The sequence below is a fragment of the Suncus etruscus genome, chromosome 1, assembly GCF_024139225.1.
Source record: "Suncus etruscus isolate mSunEtr1 chromosome 1, mSunEtr1.pri.cur, whole genome shotgun sequence".
NCBI lineage: Eukaryota > Metazoa > Chordata > Mammalia > Eulipotyphla > Soricidae > Suncus > Suncus etruscus.
In genome coordinates, this window is record NC_064848.1 from 112,591,685 (window position 1) to 112,607,236 (window position 15,552).

At 37.2% G+C, this 15,552-nt stretch overlaps 1 protein-coding gene and 1 pseudogene across 1 annotated transcript in view; one reads left to right on the forward strand and one right to left on the reverse strand.

Moving 5' to 3' along the window:
- The window catches only part of RELN (reelin), a 548,597-nt gene that overhangs the window by 421,190 nt on the left and 111,855 nt on the right, over positions 1-15,552 (reverse strand). The gene's annotated exons all lie outside the window — the stretch shown is intronic.
- On the forward strand, positions 948-1,189 carry LOC126022767 (cyclin-dependent kinases regulatory subunit 2-like; annotated as a pseudogene).

Genomic DNA, 15,552 nt, shown 5'->3' on the forward strand with positions numbered 1-15,552 from the left:
CGCTCCCCAGCATCCCATGGTCCCCCAAGCTTGCCAAAAGTAATTTCTTAGCACAGAACTAGGCGTAACCACTGACCTGCTGAATGTGGCAAAAAAAAAAAAAAAAGTAAACGAAAAAAAAATGTCAGTTGTGTAGCCATCAGCACAATTTAAAAAATATATATCACATATAATATAATCTCCAAAAGTTCTCTCATGACATATTTCCTTTATATACAAGTGCTTTTCAAATTCAGAAAGTACTGAGTAGGGGTCAGAGTGATAGCACAGCAGTAAGGCATTTACCTTGCACGTGGCCAACCCAGGATGGACCCAGGTTCGGTTCCCGACATCCCACATGGTCCCCTTGCCTGCCAAGAGCAATTTCTGAGCACAGATCCAAGAGTGGCCCCTGAGCACCACTGGATGTGCCTCAAACTCCTAAATTTATAAATAAATAAATAAATAAATAAATAAATGAATAAATAAATAAGGGCCCAGAGAGATAGCACAGCGGTGTTTGCCCTGCAAGCAGCCGATCCAGGACCAAAGGTGGTTGGTTCGAATCCCGGTGTCCCATATGGTCCCCCGTGCCTGCCAGGAGCTATTTCTGAGCAGACAGCCAGGAGTAACCCCTGAGCAACGCCGGGTGTGGCCCAAAAAACAAACAAACAAACAAACAAATAAATAAATAAATGTTTAAAAATAAAAGAATAAAAAGAAAATACCAAGTAGATCTTGGTTTTTATATTGGAATCTGTATATTTTCTTGTCAAAATTGCCCTTGGGCACATTATTCTGGGATGTTACCACATTTCAAAACAATAATTAGTTAATTCACATGGAAATTATTCGATGATTTGCTTAGATGGATAAGTTTCTTTTAGAAATTGGGTTGCAATTGGGTCTCTTCATTCTGTTGAGGACATGCTTTATCCTTCCTTCCCTGCCTTTACCCCACAGCATGAATGGCTCATAAGCAGATCTACTATTTGGAGAAATACTTTGACGAGCACAATGAGTACCAGCAGACATTGTCATATTACCCAGAAGACTCTCTAAAAGAGTACTCAAAACTCATCTGATGCTTGAAGAGGAACAGAGAAGACTTGATGTTCAGCAGGATCTAGGCTGCATTCATTACATGATTCACAAACCAGAGTTACAAATTCTATTTAGGCTACCTTTTCCCAAAGATCAACAAAAATGAAGTATATCTAGAGATGTCGATTAAATCTCTCAAATTTAATGTATATGTGTATATGCAGTAGTATTCAGTGAATACTTGAAAAATGTACAAATTGTTTATCATCCCTGTGCATGAGCTGTATTCTTCACAGCAACTGAGGTCCGTTAAATGCAACTGCAGTAGGTTAAGATAAAAATGCTTATAACAAAAATTCTTCTAATTATTCTCTTTAAAAAAGTGCCTATTTGAGTTTACCTGTTACTTTTGTTACATAAAGTTTATATGTTGCATTAAAGAAAAAGAGAAAGTCTTTGTCTACTGTTGTGGTGTTTCACCTTCTTTTTCCCATTCGTCTCTCAAACCTAGGATGAGAGCCTCCAGAAGGACTCCACCCATTTTTGGCATATTTGATATTTCCCCAGTTTATTACTTTTCTCTTCTTCAAACAAAATCACATAACTTGAACTATCTAGTCCCCACTCACAATCAGAGCGGGAAATAAGGTAGGTACCAAGACCAAACAAGTGTCGGACCACTAGTAGTAAGCTAGGCACAGAGGGGACCACTTATTCTGGCAGCCCCAGGGGTGAGGGAGGAGAATATGGGAGGTAGGACGGAAACAGAAGTGGAGGGAGGACAATTCAGTGATGAGAACTCCCCTGATTTTATGTTAATATGTACCTAAAATATTGTCAATGATATGTAAGCCACTATGATTAAAATAAAAATTATATTTAGAAAAATAAGAAAGAGAAAGAGAAAGAATGTACCAATTATTATAAAACAAAAGAAAGTGGGATAAAAAGCACTGATGTTAATAATAAAATTGGTGATATTGTTACTATTATGTTATTACTATTACTATTATTGAAAGAAAAACAATTTATTGACTCTATACCAAAGCCTTCAAAGTATTCAACATCCTGGCATTGAAAAGTTCCTAATATCTGAAGATAATTCTGCTTAACATGCTAACACAACTGGTTTTTGTTTATATATATATATATATATATATATATAAATTATTTTATTTTATTTAAATACCATGATAACAAACATGACTGTAGTTGAATTTCAGTCACCAAAAGAACACCCCCCTGCATCAATGCAACATTCCCACCACCAATGAACCCCATCTCCCTCTACCTAACCCCACCCCTCTGCCTGTATTCGAGACAGGCATTCTACTTCTCTCACTCATTAACATTATCATGGTAGTTGTTAGTGTAGTTATTTCTCTAACTGCACTCAGCACTCTTAGTGGTGAGCTTCGTATTGTGAGCCAGTCCTTCCATCCCTTGTCTCTGGGCATTATCACAATAATGTCTTTTATTTTTCTTAAAATCCATAGATAAATGAGACTATTTTTTGTCTCTTTTTTCCCTCTGACTTATTTCACTCAGCATAATAGTTTCCATGTCCATCCATTCATAGAAAATTTTCATCTCTCCCAAAGGCTGCATAATATGCCATTGTGTACATGCACCACAGTTTCTTTAGCCATTCATCTGTTGAAGGGCATCTTTGTTGTTTCTAGGGTCTGGCTATTGTAAATAGTGCTGCGATGAATATAGATGTGAGGAAGGTGTATTTTATTGCATTTTTGTGTTTCTAGGGTATATCCCTAGGAGTGGTATAGCTGAATCATATGGGAGTTCAATTTCCAGTTTTTTAAGGAATCTTCATATTGTTTTCCATAAAGGCTGGAATAGATGGCATTCCCACCAGCAAGAGTTCTTTTCTCCTTACATCCCCACCAGCACTTATTGTTCTTGATCTCTGTGATGTCTGTCAGTCTCTGTGGTGTGAGATGGTATCTCATTATTGTTTTGATTTGCATCTCCCTGATAATTAGTGATGTAACACAACCATTTGTCAAAAATACAAACACAAAATACAAATCTTTTTTACAACAAAAATTTTATGTTGTAATTGACTAATAAATATTAAGCAAAAGCTACTGTATGAGTGTTAAATTATAGATGCTAAAGTAATGTCTAAATAGGAAAGTTTTGCTTCCCTTTTTGTATAAATAGGGGTTGCTTAAATAACATCTACATTTTAATATACATAATTATAATGAAAGGTTTTATAAGGTTTCTAGAAATAATTGTTGTAATAAGCTTTCAGATCTCTGGTCACTAAAATGCTACCCTAGTTCTTAAATAATTGTCCCATATACATGGTATGTTGATAGGTGTTTGGACTCACATTTAGAAAAAATTAGCATATACAAAAATTTGTGCTGTTATCAATTGAGGAAGGAGAAGGAAGAGGTGATAGTTGAACTGGCATTAATATTGGCAGAATCCTGGCCATGAATCAGGATATTTATCAAGAGACAGGTCTGATTCAGAAAACTAATGGTAGAAAATTTATATTATTTTTGAGTATATTTAAAGTAACATATGGTTACTGCAGTAAGAAAAGCTATAAATAGTCACAAAAATACCTGCTCAACACTAATAAAACTAATTATTTCCACAGAAAAATAAGTTATATAGAGTGATTAGTGGTATCAAATGCAGTCAAGATACCAGGAAAATAAGATTATAAATATGACAGTAGATTTGTCTCAGTAGATTAAAACAGTAGATTTAAAGATAAATTGACTTTAATAAAAGTAAAACCAAGAGTGTGGTAGGGGAAATGAAAGCTTTATAATAACATAGAAAATAGGGAAGTAAAATAATATGTATAATGTTTTGATGAAATTCATCATTAAAGGACTATTGAGAAGTAAGAAAATAGTAATAATATAGTATAAGGGGCCCAGGGACCCCAGGCCCAATAACGGAGAGCAGACCGGGTGAGTCCCCACTCCCCACATGGGTGCCCTAGACCCGCGCCTGCCACCGCCACCCCGAGCACCCCGCTCCAGGGACCCCAGGCCCATAAATAGAGAGCAGACTGGGTGAGTCCTCACTCCCCACGTGGGCACCCAAGACCACCCCAAGCGCCCCGCCTCAGGGACCCCAGGCACAAAAACAGAGAGCAGACCGGGTGAGTCTCCACTCCCCACGTGTGCGCCCTAGACCCACGCCTGCCACCGCCACCACGAGTGCTGCACCCCAGGGATCCCAAGCCCAAAAACGGAGAGCGGACCTGGTGAGTCCCCACTCCCCATGTGGGCGCCCTAGACCATTTGACCCAGCAATTGCTCTCCTAGGTATCTAACCCCAAGTTGGAAAGACATTCATTCCAAAGTATGTGTGCACCCCACTATTTATCGCAGCACTCAGTATAATAGCCAAGTCTCGGAACCAACCTAGATGTCCAACAACAGATGAATGCATCATTAAGATGTGGTTTCTATACACAATGGAATACTACATGGCAGTCAGAAATGATACAATCACAGACTTTGCAGTAAAGTGGATGGATCTAGAACATATTATGTTAAACGAAGTAAGTCAGAAGACGAAAGATAAATATAGAATGATAACACTATTCTGAAGCACCTAGAACATACACCTTATATACAACTAATACTCAACAATCAAATAACAGGGTTTAACAGGGTAGAAACTCCAAACACTGTAACAGTCAACAAATACCGCAAAGTAGTACCCAAAACATATGAAAGAAGAACAACACAAACTCTTGACTACACATTATACCACAAAGAAACCAACAACAGCAGAAACAGTAGCATAGAGAGAACAGGTATATAATCAGCCTTCTACCGCAAAGGCCCATAATATCCCCTTAGGGATCTTATACAGAAATACAGGTAAAGAATACCATGGGAAATCACTGACTCCAATGAAAACATCTCATAACAATATGTCTTAATGCCTTAATCTTACAATATTTAAAATAACCTCTCAGCTTTTCTGTCCACAGGCATTCTTAGATACAAAGGATGGACAAACTAAGATGGCATCTCGAGACTCAGTCACACGAGATACCATACCCGGCTTGCACTATGAGAATGTCCCGAGAAAACTCTTTAACATACACTTTATCTCTAGGTTATATCTTCTTTTAAGAAGGTATAACTTGAAGCACATGACCACCCAGACCATCGAAGCAGCAACAGTAACCTACAGACTTATACTACAGGCCCTACTCATCGAACACATTCAAGTAAACTAGAATTCCCTTGCTCTTTACTCCTCTCTTCTCACTACTTTCTTCTTTTTTTCTTCTTTTCTCTTCTCCTTTTCTTTTTAATGTATTTTCTCTTTTCTTCTTCCCTGCCCCTTCTATATACATTCCCCTTTCCCCCCTTTGGATATCCGACTATCCCTGCATCCCTCAACCCCATCCAGATTTCCCACCTTATTAAAACTCTTCACCCTCAGTTCTTAATCCATTAGGCATCAAGACTGACCTTCTACCCCAAATAACCAGTACCCAGCACCCAATTGAAGGGACACCCAGTCAAACCCACACCTCATCCCCGGCAAGAAGAGCCAACCAACTCCCCTGCTGACTCATGCTGTGTGTCACTCCTAATATGGACTGTTACTTGAAAACGGACTTAGCTCTAAAAGTACCCCCAAAGCAAGAACTCTTCCCAAGACCTTCCTGAAGGTCAGGGTGCATGATGAAAAGGCACTTGGGAACCCACACACCACAAGAAAATTTCAAAAGACAATGGGGAAACCTATACTTTCATCATAAGTATAAGACCTGTACACAATACCTCTTTACCTGCTTTTCCCCCAAATGTAAGATAGTCTTTTGCATCATTTTGTTCCTTTAATTACCTTGTTATTTCATTTTTTATATATTTCTGTGAGCACATATAGTTTTATTTCTATTTTTTTTAATATTTTTTGGGAGTGTGACCTGTTCTGTTTTCTTCTCTTTCCACCCCCAAATGCACCGGCAATATAATGTAGCACCATTTCTCCCTGCAAAGACACACTAAAAAAGGGGGAAGTCTATGTATAAAAACGAGCTCTTATCTACTAGGGATAAGAACTCATACTTGTTTACGATACAGGGACATCTCCCACCCTGAAAGTATATCACATGAGCCCAACTTAGACCCCAGGTGATTAGATATCATTCATCCAGCCTTGAACCCTGGATCCCAGACATAGAAATGATGCAATTCTTCACAACAGCTACAGGAAACAAATCCCATCTGGGACATCCTTAATACTGCTGGGACACCATCAAGTGCCAGCTCTAAAATGATATCCTGACAATGATGAAAATGCGAACAACTTGACCTAAGAGAGGTTATCCTACCCCACCAGCTAACAATATAGAAGACTTGTCACCCTTTGGTCTATCCAAAAGCCAAGATTGCAATCTACAGATGACTGGCTGATAGAACCATGACCAGACTGTATGTTTCCTGGGACCAATATAAAAGCCCTAGTCTAGAGTGTGAGCTATGGCCTACACAACAACCATGATCTCCAGTTTCAAAGGTCTTTCTGAGAAAATTGCAATGGAATGGGTCTTCTGGAAACATCCTAGGATCAATGCAAAGACCAAGACCACCAACCACAGAAGATGGATTAAAATGACATTGAGGGAGCAGAACTTCTAGAACCACAAAGAAAGACTTCATCATAAGTTCCACCCCTTGACTTGTGTAGATACAGAAACCTTTGGATACAGAAGTCTGACTTTATCACCCAGGGCGGAGCAGAAGTCTTCCAAACAGCACGAAAGCACCAAGGGGAGAGTAAATGCACCTGTATGGAGTCTATAGTTAATCCCATGACAATATACTACAAGGGTGGAGAAACCCTTAGGCCAAGGGAATTCCTTTTCAAATAACCCCAATATTTACTGTGCCTGTGCAGGAGGGAAAAAAAAAAGCACAAAACAAATTTTCTCCTTTTTTAATTTATCTATCTAGTTTTTGTCGTTTTCATTGTTTTGATGTGGTTATTGAAGTTGTTGTCTCTATTTATATTTATATATTTATTTTCTTCCTTTCTTTTCTTTCTTCATGTGCTCTGCCATGTTTTTCTTTCAAGATCATGGCTTTTATGTGGTGCTTACCTTTATTGTCAGAGTGCTCAGTGGATATTTTATTTGACACTTCTTTTGTACTGTTAGGGTGATTCACCTTTTTCCCCTTCGTCTCTCAAACAGATGATGAGAGCCTCTAGAAGGACTCCGCCCATTTTTGGCGTATTTGATTTTTACCCCAGTTTATTACTTTTCTTCAAACAAACCATGTAACTTTATCTATCTAGTCCCGGCTCCCAGTTACAGGAGGAAATAAGGGACCTACCAAGACCAAACAGTTGTAAGACCACTAAGTAGCAAGTTAGGCACAGAGGAGACCAGTATTCTTGCAGCCCCGGGGGTGAGGGAGGAAGATATGGGAGGTAGGATGGGAACGAAGGTGTAGGGAGAACAATTCAGTGATGGGAATCCCCCTGATATTAAGTTAACATGTACCTAAAATATTATTGTCAACAATATGTAAGCCACTATGATCAAAGTAAAAATTATATTAAAAATGTACCCATTGCCTTATATGATATTGGACACTTGAATGTCAATACTAGTAGTTTAAATTGAGTTGTGATATAGAAATTAATTATATGCTGTATTTTGTAATTATTACCAAAAGAAAAAGTGAAATGTTTTTAACAATGTAAATATTGCTTAAAGTATCTTTATATATTATATGCATAAATGAGAAAATTTTGGCTATACCAAGTTGAATAAAGTAATACTAAAATAAAAAATATATAGTATAAGGGGCTGAAATGATAGTATGATGGAGAGGGCATTTGAATTCATGTGGGTTTGATCTCAGACACCCCATTTGGTCCTCAAACCCATCGTGCATGAAACCTGAACACAGAGCCAGGAATAAACCTTGAGCACTCCATTATGTGGCCTCCAAACCAAGTACTAACTCCCCCAAAAGAAGATAATAAAGGAAAGGTGAAAGTGGGGTTTTTGTTGTTGCTGTTGTTATTCTTAGTATTCTGAGAATATTTGTAGATTTAGGAATAGAAGATAAGAAAAAGTTTTAAAAAATGAACAGATGTAAGGAAAAATGAAAACTTAGACTCAGCCAGTGAGGAGCTTAAAAATTAAATTATGTGAATATCTACCTATTTCTTATGCTCACCCTAGTGTATTATACCAATCTTCTTAGATAAAATAGGCTACTCAGGAACTAAACTGAAACAAAAGTATGAATTTTTCCCAACTAAGGAAATGCTAAATATTTGGAAAAGTAAAGTAAGGCTGATTTTCACTCTGTGGATCTGAAATTGATCACCTGCCAATAAATTTGAAATATCACACCATGGTCTGACCATTTGTAGGCTACTGTGTTAGGAACATGTTCATAGTTTTCATTTAAAATAAAATGACATATTGAAATTAATTTATAATCATAGCTTTAGCCTTCCTGTGGTGCTTTACTCATCTACCTACCGTATCTCTCAAACTTTCCATATAGAACTCTCTCTTTTCATGTACACTCCCCCTTTCCTTTTGCTTTCTCATGCCTCACTACCTTTATATTCCCATTTACCTTTCAGTGTTTTAATGTTTATGGTCCTCCTGCTTATGGTTCCTATTATTTGGACCATTGTACATGATAAGTTTTCACCACATTCCCACAAAAATAAAGAATTCATTCTACAAACTCTTCAATTGCAACCAATTATCGTTGATCCAAGGAGGAAGCACCTTGACTAATCATCAGAAATGGTTATCAAGTACTTAAACACAAAGCTGTGAGAAAAAAAAAAAAAAGAAATCCCAGTTTGGACACCCATACACATCAAGCTTAAGCATGCTGTCTTCCAGTTGATAGGAAATAAGGAGTCCATAGTCTAGAACACTGACTTTCAACCAGGTGTTGCAAAAAGTTGAGAATTATGGGCCTAGACTAGGGGATGGATAAAAATCATTAGACTGTTACAAAATATACAGGAAATCAGGCAACACGTGTGGTTACTTCCTAAATTAAGAAATTCAAAGATGGGCCCGGAGAGATAGCACAGCGGAGTTTGCCTTGCAAGCAGCTGATCCAGGACCAAAGGTGGTTGGTTCGAATCCCGGTGTCCCATATGGTCCCCCGTACCTGCCAGAAGCTATTTCTGAGCAGACAGCCAGGAGTAACCCCTGAGCACCGCCGGGTGTGGCCCAAAACCCCCCCCCAAAAAAAAAAGAAATTCAAAGACTTATCTAGAGAGACAATTATTCAAAAGCAAATATCTTTTTTTTTTTTTTTTTTTTTTTGGTTTTTGGGCCACACCTGGTAACGCTCAGGGGTTACTCCTGGCTATGCTCTCAGAAGTCGCTCCTGGCTTGGGGAACCATGTGGGACACCTGGGGATCGAACCGCGGTCCATCCTAGGCTAGCGCTGGCAAGGCAGACACTTTAGCTCTAGCGCCACCAGGCTGGCCCCAAAAGCAAATATCTTTTACATTCACATCAAAATTTACTGGAGTTATAAAGTCCACAAATATAGTAGGGAGGTGAAGAACTGAAACATTCCAAACACAGATAGGAAAAAAGGGGAAAAGGGTTTCAAGTACTGAGTCATCCACCATTCAAATAATAAAGTCCATCAAAAGACACTACTGATAAAATAAAGCACATGGGCCACCACTAATAAACATTCTAGTAACCGAAAAAAGGGATGTAGGACTTTGAATGAAGGTGGTAAAATGTTTATTAACCTAAGAGGGAAAGACACAACACCTGAAAGCAGAAAGAAGAACAATAATTGTTATAGTCTCTCCCCAAAAGACAATTTGACACATGCAGCTTTTTAAAAGAAACCTAATATAAACCATGCTAGAATTCAAAAGGTTCCCTGGGCAGCATCTCACTTAATCTTCTTTTACAGGAAAAAACTGGAGCTCAGGAAAGAAAATAAGTTGTTTAAGGATATAGAAGTTAGTAACTGAAGTGGTGCTGGAATCCATATCTCAGAGGCACTGGTTGCTGTTCTTAAAACCCGACATCCTTCATGAATGCAATATTTTTAATGCCCTCAGTTTAGTATCTTCCTTAACCAAATCTTCATAAGGCACTAAATTATAAAAATTGAAGAAGATTTTTATTTAAAAAAGTAATAGTACTTAATGCAAAGGTATCCAGGGGACTTCAATCATTTCAAATAATAGAGTGGTAAACTTTGCAATGGGAATTAGATTAAATAAATCTACGTAAACTTCTATCATATAAGTACATTTTTCTCCCAGAAAAATTCTATATATATTTCTTCACCTGAATCTTCTCTTTAGCTGGTAAAATAAATATTGCTAGCTTCCTTTTACACAGTGAAGTTTCACTCCAAAGCAATCTAGATTAGACATTTCACAGAAGGCAAAATCACTAGAACTCAAATTTTCCTTGGAAAAAATCCCTAAGTTTCTCAATATTGGAAGAGAGCCTTGTTTCATTTGCTGAATACTGAATGTAGTAGTTGGCTTGCAAGAAAGTGACATGTGCAAGACATAAGCACCCTTAAATAACATTACACCCAGCCAAGGATATGTTAACACTATTGAAGTCATAGCAGACAAACTGAAGATCCACATCTTACAGTATTCAAAGGTATGTGCTCCCTGAGAGTGAATCACTCCACACTGTTTATTTTTCTTTCTATCTTTCAACCATCATTACATCCTCAAGTTATATTGAACATACATAGAGTATAACTAAGTGACTCTAAAAGACAAGTGGCATTTCAAGTCTTACTGCATATTATATCATGAAAAAACTAATAATAAAAAGTGATTATTGTGATCAGTGTGGAAATCCCTAGAATTAGGACACCATGATTTGACAACTATTTCTGATCTTTTTTTTTTCTTTGTTTTTTTGGGCCACACCCATTTGATGCTCAGGGGTTATTCCTGGCTATGTGCTCAGAAATTGCCCCTGGCTTGGGGAGACCATATAGGACGCCGGGGGATCGAACCGTGGTCCTTTCCTTGGCTAGCGCTTGCAAGGCAGACACCTTACCTCTAGCGCCACCTTGCTGGCCCCATATGGAACTTTGACTAATTTCCTCAACTGTTGCATTAGTTTATGAACTGCAAAATTACATTAACATTATCAGGGGCCGAAGAGATAGCATGGAGGTAAGGCATTTGCCTTTCATGCAGAAGGTCATTGGTTCGAATCCCGGCATCCCATATGGTCTCCCGAGCCTGCCAGGAGCAATTTTTGAGCAAGGAGCCAGGAGTAACCCCTGAGTGCTCCTGGGTGTGACCCAAAAACCAAAAAAAAAACAAAAAAGAAAAACAATAAAACAAAAAACATTATCAATCTTTTATTTACAGTATGTTACATAGATAAAATGGTTTGATGATATTTTGAAAACTGGAAATTCAGAACAATGCAATTATTATTGTTTGGTGGCCAGAGTGGTAGCATAATAGGTAGGGCATATGCCTTGCATGCAGCTGACCCCTGCTTGATCCCCAGCATCCCATATGGTCCTCCAAGCCTGCCAGGAATATTTTCTGAGTACAGAACCAAGAGTAACCCTTAAGAGCCCTTGGGTGTGGCCCAAAACCCTCCAAAATTTATTATTTTGATTTTTTTTAGAATTGATCTAGGAAACATGATGAACTCATCGATGTATTACTAGAAGCAAAACATGAGTAAAACATATTTCACTATATGCATGGCTTTTAAAAAATTGACATTGTGAAAAATACATCAAAACAGATTTAATTTTACCTTATAGTTCTTCAAAAGTGAATCAAAGTGGATCTGAGGGCAACGATGCTACAGCATTTTTCATTCCATTGAATACGAGGGTTGATTTGGCTGTCTGGCTGGCAAGGAGGGTGTATTCCTCCTCCCTTAGACATATGTGCCCATCCCACAGACAACCTTCCCCCAAATAGAGGCCAAGTGTAAGGTAGGAGCTATGTTCCCCTGCTAGAACTTCCAAACAAGCTCCCAAACTGAGTCCAAAAACAATTTGCGGGATCACATTAGGGCCAATTTTACACAGGCATCAACTTAGTACTTCTTAGAGATGGATGCAGCTTTGGTAAACCTAGGTTATTAAGTGCATAACTAACTATGTGTATTTTAAAAATTAGATGTTTGTGACTGCACTGAAATTACTTAAACACCATGAAATCATTTAGGTAATCACACTAATTTACAAATCTATTTTTTCTTATTTTCACATTTTAAGGTGTTGTAACTGGACCAAAAATCAGGTCCCTGTCAGCAAAAATAAATTTAGAATATATACTCCTACATATGTATCTTCATTTTTTAAAATAATGCACACTTATTATAATATTGTTACATCATGCACATTAGAAAATACATCAAAAAGTAAAGACTGTAAAAGAATGGTATAATAATAAAATAAACTATGTAAAATTATGTCCTAATCTTTCTTTACATCATCCAATAGGCTATTTTGTCTATCATGTATGACATTGCCTTTCCCTTCCCATAAGATATGTGCAGAGGCACAGAACTATGAAATACTTTAGAGAAAATTATTAAATTAAATTTAATTCACTGTATTAAAAGATCAAAATATTCCAGATGATAAAATACAGTTGCATAGGCTAAAAATCAAATGACCCTAATGAAAATTAGAACTGGTAACACTAAAATTAAAATAGATTTTACAGAAGTCCCACAAGTAAGTAAGTGTTAATATTTACTTTGAGAAATTTAACTAAACCTTTCTGTGTGGATCTTATTATAAAATAATTATTTATACACTTATGACTGCACATGTCACAACCATGAGGGTGTATCTTCATTTAAAAGATGAACTAGATAAACCAGACTATTCATATTACCCAATTTGATAATAGTATCCAAAATAGTTTCCAAAGTCAACCCTTAAGAGACAAATTAGTTCATTAGATTGCTCTGCTGAAAGAAAAAAATCTCACATACAGATTCATTATGTGTCCTCTGTGTATGAAAATGTGAAGTCATAGAGATCTATGACTTTATCTGGGAATATCTATTACACACCATTTTAAATATGTTGAATCAAAGTTGTTTAGCTCTCAATACAACTATATACTTAAATTAAAAAAAAATAAAACAGAATATCCTAAGTATTTCCCATTATAAAAATTAGTATTACTTCAACTGAAATATCTTGATTTTTGAACTCAAATTTCTTATCTTTGAATATGTCATTGAAATATCTGTAGTGTCACTTCTAGGTTGGTAAGTTTTCTCTGTTATACTGAAACTTAATCTTTTCTTGACTACAGGTGTAACTTTTATAATTTTCATAACTATATAAGTGTATACTTTAGTTAATTTTATAGAATAGCATGAAGGGTGAAATCTACCAATTTTCTTTGTGAAATAAAACTATGTGTACCAATCACACGCTGCCTAATTCATATTCCAAGCCAGAGTAGACCCCAGGCAACCATGTGAAGTCAGCCAAATTTGTCCACTGTGTCCTTCCACCTCCCTTTTCAATGCCTTTTTCCCCCTGGCGCCAAGTGCCCTCCTGCTCTGTCCAAGTGCTTGACAAAATTCAAAGCACTATTTTAAGAAAGAAATTGGCCCTACCCAAAAGCACCCCTAAGGCCACCTCCATGCATAAGTGGGATGGTGCTCCATATGGACACAAATACAAAAAAAGAATGCCTGGATTTTCATAATGAAATGCCACCTGCAGCTCTATAACCCAAAACACACTGATCAGTAAAAGATAATAACAGGAGCCAATTGAAAACTGCCCAAGCTAAATGGGTGGGTTAAACCATCTGATATTCAAGAAGCTCTGGGATGTGGCTCAGTGGGCAAGACTTACTTTTTAGGCATATGAAGGACAGTTTGATCTCTAGCACCACCCCACATCTTATAGTACAATCCCTCACAACACAATCAATTATAGAGTACAAAATCATAACCAAGTATGTATGACTCCTAATGCACTGTGACAACAACAAAAAAGGAAAGGGAAGGAAAAGGGAAGAATTTTACATCCAAAGAACAAGTTTAAAGCCCATATCATAATTTTTAGGTCTCCTAAATTCTATTTGTGTTGAAAATGTCTTTGGTATAAGTTCTTTTGCCATCATTCCTCTATAAATTTAACACTGGAGAAAGTCTGTTCATCCAGATCACTCTCCACAAATCAGAAATATTTGATTACAATATATTTCCCTTTTTGACTGATATGCGATATAAATAAGAATTAACTTTTATTGGGACCAGAGCAATAGTAATGCCAGAGTGGGTGGGGCATTTGCCTTGCATGACACCAACTTAGGTCCCCCAAGAACCTCCAGAAGTAATTTCCTGAGTGCAGAGCCATGAATAACTCCTGCTGGTGCAGGAAAAAAAAATCAAATAAACAAAGAATTAAATTTAAGATCTCCCACTTAGATTTTGGTTTTGTCTGTTTTGCACTTTGTTCTTTCAGTTCTGCCTTATAAACATTTCATTGAATGCTCTGAATATATTTATTACTTACTGCTTTGTACATTTTTTGGAATTGCTGCTTTCCAATCTTTTAAAATTCCAATATTAAGGCAATCTCAGGACAAGTTTCTATTAATTTCTTGTTTGTTCTTAACTATAAATTCTATTTCCCTGTTTATTTCTATATATTTCCACAAATAAAACTGAATTATGTTATTTTCCTCTGAAGAATTTCGATTTTTATTCAGGCACACATCCAATTACTTACAACCAAAATTATGGAAAAATTTTTGTTTTGTTAGATTTTTAAGGGGGCACACCCAGCGGTGCTCAGAGTTTACTCACGACTCTACACTCAGAAATCACTCAGGGGACCACATGGGATGCTGGGGATTGAACCCGGGTCCATCCTGGGTCAGCCATGTGCAAGGCAAATGCCCTACCACTGTTCTACCATTCTGGCCTCAAATTATGATGAAAATTTTAATTAAATTTTTGTTAATACAGTTCTGCAGAATGCTCACATGCAAAAAGTGGAGATGAGGCCTCTTCTGTGTTACACTTACACTGCCTGAAATCTAAGAAGTAAAAACACTTTTCACATGTGTTTTGTTTGTTTTTAGGATGGACCAGAGTTGTGTAGTCCACTGTCAGAACTTCATTATGGCTAAATGGGTAATGCCTCAGAGTAACTAAAGCAATGAACTCAAGAATTATACCACACATCTACCTTCTCAAACATTCTTTCTTTTGAAAACTCATTTGCATTATCGCTTTTTATATTATAAGTAATCAAACTATTTTTCATATATGAAGTGTTAAAATTACAAATAAATAATAATTTTTATTAAACTTACTTTTCCTTGGTAAGGGACTCCCAAAAGGTACTCAGGAGATCTGAGGGTCTCACTGGCAATTCTTGGCCAACAAGGGCCACTGTTCAAAGAGCACCAGGATGAAGTGTGACTTAGGCCCTGCAGTACCATACCGGGGTCTAACCTGAATGTCCTGGCAGTGTTGGGGGACTCCAGGGCCACAGTAG